Source organism: Carlito syrichta, unplaced genomic scaffold, assembly GCF_000164805.1.
Source record: "Carlito syrichta isolate Samal-C Ts95f unplaced genomic scaffold, Tarsius_syrichta-2.0.1 Scaffold288374, whole genome shotgun sequence".
Classification (NCBI taxonomy): Eukaryota; Metazoa; Chordata; class Mammalia; order Primates; family Tarsiidae; genus Carlito; species Carlito syrichta.
Genome location: NW_007232470.1, coordinates 179,199 through 185,287, shown reverse-complemented (window position 1 = coordinate 185,287; position 6,089 = coordinate 179,199).

Sequence of the window (6,089 nt, the reverse complement as noted above, 5' to 3'; positions counted from 1 at the left end):
CCTGAGCCCACGGGTTCGAGACCCGCCTGAGCAACGAGACCTCATCTCTACGATAAATCAAAAAATCAGCCGGGCGTGGTAGCGCATGCCTGTAATTTCGGCTACTCGGAAGGCGGAGGCGAAGGATCGCCGGAGCACAGCAGGCGAGGCTGCGGTGGCCGGGAGCGGCCACTGCACTCCAGTCTGGGCGACAGAGTGAGACTCCAACTCAAAAAAACAACAACAACTATGACTCAGTTTCCTCTTATGTAAACCAGGGATCCAGTGACTGACTAGTGAGGAACACTGTGGTCCCTTGATGCAGAATCAATGTGTTACTGGACACATCTTGTGAGCTCCTTCTTTCAAGGAGACTTCCTGAGGTCTGTTAACTAAAGCTATGAGGCCTGCCTCCCGTCCCTTGCAATGTCATGGTAGTACAGGTCTTTTTTTCTTTGCTGACCGTAAGGCAGTTCTCAGAGGACATCTTGGATAGTCTTTCACGTATAAAAGAAAGTCCTTAACCTGATGTGTTAAAAACTTAGGTGCAAGGTGGTCATTTTACTTATGCTTGGTGGTATCACTCTTTGTTTCTTTGAATGCAGACGTTCAATTAATGACCAAAAGCTGAATTTAAATTCTGGCCAGGCATAGTTCACCCCTATAATCCCAGGTTCACCCCTGTAATCCCAGTACTTTGGGAGGCCAAGGCAGAACTGCCTGAGCCCAGGAGTTCCTTGGCAACATGCAAAACCTCGTCTCTACAAAAAAGTCAAAACATTAGATGGACAGGGTGGGTGTGTGCCTGTAGTCCCAGCTACTGGAGAGGCTGAGGTGGAAGGATCACACGATTCCAGGAGATCAAGGCTGCAGTGAGCTGTATTTATGCCACTGTACTCCAGCGTAGGCAACAGAATGACACCTCGACTCAAAAAAATAAATAAAAATTCCGATCCAATAGCCTTTTGTCCCCTTAACAACTTGATGTAGTCTTGGCTAGTGCAGGACCAAGGACTGGGAGAACAGCAAAGGTGGATGGTGCACCAACTGCGCTCCCAGCAAACCTGGGTGGCCCACCTGCACACCTTCCTCTTGACCCCCCTGAGTGCCAGTTGACGCTGTGGGTGGATCCTGGCTCTAAAAAGGCACAGGCACCCACTTGTGAGTGGTTGCATTTGGGAGTGCTGCATTTGCGTCTATGGCTGGGGCAGGAGAAGAAGCACTGTTCAGCCAATTACGTCTTTCTTCTTTGGTTAAAGACTCATTTATGAATCTTGCTTTTTCTACAACATTTATTCAAAAGTTGAATTTTTTAACATTTCAAAAGAAGATAAAAGTATTTATATGACACTGAGAAATTTTAACATTACTTTTACTTAAAAGAATGTGATTTTGCTGGGCGCGGTGGCACACAATGTAACCCCAGCACTTTGGAGGCAGAGGCGAGAGGAATGCCTGAGCCCAGGGGTTTGAGACCAGCCTGGACAACTTGGTGAGACCTCATCTCTACAATGAAACAAAAGATTAGCCGGGCTTGGTGGCACGTGCCTGTGGTTCCAGCTACTCGGAAGGCTGAGGTGGAAGCATCGCCTAAGCCCAGCAGATCAAGGCTGCAGTGGTTGTGAGCATGCCACTGCACTCAAGCCTGGGTGACAGAGTGAGATTCCAATTAAAAAAAAACAAAACAAAAAAAACTAAAAAAAGTTTATGTTGTTTTGAGCCACTAAACTCGTGGTAATTTGTTAAAGCAGCAATAGGAAACTAATACACTACTTTATAAGTGTACTACAACTGGTTCTAGCAAGATCCAGATAATCTGGAAATACATGGATCTACATAAAAGTTTTCATTTCCATACCTGGAATAAAGTTTACAGGAAAAGGTAATAAATATTCAGTCCATTTTCCTGATAGTAGTTGATGATTAATATACTTGTACTTCAATTGCCTGATTATCTAACTTCTTTTTTTTTTTTCTGAGTTGGAGTCTCACTCTGTTGCCCAGACTGGAGTGCAGTGGCCGCTCACGGTCACTGCAGCCTCAACCTGCTGGGCTCCGGCGATCTTCCGCCTCAGCCTTCCAGGTAGCCGGAATTACAGGCATGTGCTACCACACCTGGCTGATTTTTTTGATTTATTGTGGAGATGAGGTCTCGCCAAGTTGCCCAGGTGGGTCTCCAACCCACGGGCTCAGGCAATCCACTCACCTCAGCCTCCCAAGGCGCGGGATTACAGGCTGAGCCACCGAGCCTGGCTACTTTTTTTTTTTTAAGAGATGGGTCTTGCTCTGTCACCCAGACTGGAGAGCAGTAGTGCTGCAGGCTTGAATGAATTCCCGGGCTCAAACAATCCTCCTGACTCAGCCTCCCAAGTAGCTGGGACTACAGGTACACACCACCATACTTGGCTTGGTTACCTAATATTTTTAAATGACTTTTGGAAATTTAAGTTCTTATAGCATTCAGGCTGTAGATATTTGTACTTATCAGAAGTCCTTATATTAGGGCTTTTAATAAAAAGGATAGTAACACACATATGATTTTTGACCTAGGAATAAAGATCTTAACGGCTTGTATCTGTATTTATACTTCCTTAGCAAATGCTCTTTTTAAAGAAAATTCCCCTCTACAAAAATTAAAGACTTTCAACAAGGTGGGGGGGAAGATTCAGTGGAGACAGCGTGCCTGTCATTGATCAAGGACGTAGGGTGACGAGGGGGCGAACACAAAGGCAGCAGGTGGAGATGATGGCCAGAGTGGCTGGGAGCGTGGTCACACCGAGCCAACGAGAAAACACATGGAGGACAACGGAGGCGGCTCCTCGCTGCTGAAGAAGACAGTCACAGCCATGGGAGGCAGAGGGCTACAGAGAGCCCTGAGGACTTGGGCTGGAACTAGACGTGCGGTTAGGGTTATGTCTCGGGAAACATAGATATGCAAATATAGACATCGTTATAGACATGTGTATGTATGTATGCACATGCATACATATAATTCCTAGCCTACATCCACTGAGAGGGCCTAGAAGCAGTGGCACCCTAGAAGGAATAAGCACACTACTCACCCAAATTCTGGTTTCTAGACATCATCTTCAGCTAAGAGGAACCAATGTTCAGCGGGGAAATAGCCGATTCCAGGGTTGGGGCAGGGCAGTACAAAATAAGCCTGGACGATCTGACGTCAGGAGGTAAGGAAGGGTACAAAGAATGATGAGGACACATCAGAAGGACTCAGGAGCCAACCTGAAGGGGCACTCACTGACCAAATCTGTGATGATGTGAACATCAGAATAAATGACAGCAACAGAATACTACCCAGTAAATGAGATAGAAATCCATTAGTCCATACTGATATAATGTAACAAATAAGTAAGAAATAGGTCAGGCGCAGTGGTTCACACCTGTCTTCCCAGCACTTTGGGAAGCTGAATTGGGAGGAGTATTTGAACCCAAGAATTCAAGACCAGCCTGGGCAACACACCAAGACCTCGTCTCTAAAAAAATAAAAAAATTACCCAGGTGTGATGGCACATGCCAGCTACTCAGGAGGCTGAGTCCAGGAGGTCAACGCTGTGGCAAGCTGTGATTGTGCCACTACACTCAGTCTGGGTAAGAGAGTGAGAACCCCAACTCAAAAAAAAAGAGTAATGAAAAGAAACCTCTCCCTTACAGCAGAATGCCAACTAATACGGGGAAGAAACAACGGAAATTTTAAGAAGCACTGTTTGGCAGTCATCATAGGGATTCAGTAGAAGTCACTGATGAAGGTTAAGACTGGCGCGGAGAGATCTGATGAAGACCAAGATGATAGTGTGACCTCAGGATGTCACTCTAGAAAATACAAATCAGTTTACAAATGAGGCTGGGCACAATGGTTCATACCTGCCATCCCAGCACTTTGGGAGGCTGAAGTGGAAGGACTGCTTGAGGCCAGGAGTTCAAGACCAACCTGGGCAATATAGCAAGATTTCACGTCTACAAAAAATAAAAATAAAAAAATTGAGTTGGACATGGTGGTGCTAGCCTGTAGTCCCAGCTACCTGGTAGACTGAGGCAGGAGGACTGCTTGAGCCCAGGAGTTTGAGGCTGCAGTGAGCTGTGGTCATTAACACTGCACTCCAGTCTGGTGAAAGGAGTCACACCCTGACACCCACATACATAATTTATTATTTTAAAAAATTTACAAATTAAAAAAGTGGTATCTTTATGATGGAGAAACCCAGCAAATACCAGTATGACCAGATTAAATGAACACAGTCCAAAGTAGAACTGGTTGAAATCCTGTTCCTCTTATGTACTCCTGTCAAGAAAACATGGCATGAGTTCAGTCCTGAGAAAATACCCATGAACTCAGACTAAAGGTCATCCTATGCATATGAAAAGTCTCTGTCCTTTAATAAGGACAGGAATATCCAGGGAAATATTCCAGCTTGGAGAAAAATGAACATGTGATTATGTATAGGATCCTAGAACAGAAAGGAAAAAAGAGACATTGTTTACACAGTTGATAAAAATGTGAACAGGGTCTATGGACTGGCCTTAGCGTTGTTTCAACACTGATTTGCTGACATGGATGGCTGGAGAGTGTTTACTAGCTGCTTTTGGGAAATCAACACTGGAGTATTCAGGAGTGATGGGGCAGTATGTCTACAGCAAGCTTTCAAAGGGCTCAGAAAATAGTAATGGGATAGGTGTGGTGGCTCACTCCTATAATCCCAGCACTTTGGAAGGCCAAGGTGAGCGTATTGTTTAGCCCAGGCGGTCAAGACCAGTCTGGGCAACACAGGGAAACCTCATCTTTACAAAAGAAAGGCTGGGCTCAGTGGCTCAGCCTTTAATCCCAGCACTTTGGGAGGCCCAGGTGAATGGACTGCCTAAGCCTAGGGGTTCGAGACCAGCTTGGACAACATGGCGACACCTCCTCTCTACAGTAAATCAAAAAATTTACTGGGGGTGGTATCATGTGCCTGTGGTTCCAGTACCTGGAAGGCCGAGGCAGAAGGATCACCGACACTGGGATGGTCGTAGTGTGTAACTGTACTCCAGCCTGGGCAACTGACTGAGACTCCAACTCAAAAGAAAAAAAAAAAAGTCAAAAAGTTAGCTGGGCATGGTGGCTCACGCCTGTAGTCCCAGCTACTGAGGAGGCTGAGGTGGAAGGACCCCCTGAGCCCAGGAGACTGAGGCTGCCGTGAGCCATGATCACTGTGATCGTGCCACTGCACTTCAGCCTGGGCACCAGAGTGAGACCTCCGACTCAAAAAAATTAAAAAGGGGACACACAAAAACCACATACGTACACAGTTGGTCCTTATGATTTGTGGATTCTGCATTTGTGAATCTGCCTGCTTGCTACAATTTATATATAGTCCCCAAATCAATACTTGTGGTGGGCTTTTGGGGGTGGGTTTTTCACCACATGTGCAAAGTGGTGAAAAACTGGCGTGAGCAGGGGTGTCCATTTCCAACTGAGCTGAGCAAGATGACGTCTCTCCTGTCTCCACTCTCATGCCATAAACAAGTATCCTTTTCACAGCCGTTCCGGTGTCATGTTTTTTTGCTTCTTGGTTGGTGATTTCACCCACTTCACCCCCAAGCCAGTGCCCAAGTGCTGCCTGCTTCTTGATCCCAAGAAGGCTGCCAGTCACGTGCCTCAGGGAGAGGATACCCGTCTCAGGGAAACTTCAGTCGGGCATGAGTCAGAGGCAGTAGCCACGAATTCGATGAATCAACTATATATTGAGACACATAGTAAAGAGAAACACGCAAGTTGACTCGATCGGCTGACAAAGGACGTGGGGCCCAAAGGCGGGAAGGGACCTCGCCCCGCATCTCCCCGGCAGCCAGGGCCCTAGGAGCATCTGCTCACTGCCGCCCTCCCTGGGCACAGCCCACGAGCTACCGACGCCACGCGAGAAACCAGCGGCGTGGATGCGCGGGGTGAAAAGGCCAAATTGTTAATCTGCGGACACACCCGTGCTGGGTTCGATTCTCGCCCTTGTTATCTAAGCTTGCAGGGGCCTCAAAACACGTTCTTTTTACGGAGGGGCTAAGTGGCTTCCTGTGACACTGAGGACTCACGGCCCTGGAGGGAGTCGGCAGGGCGGGAGGCC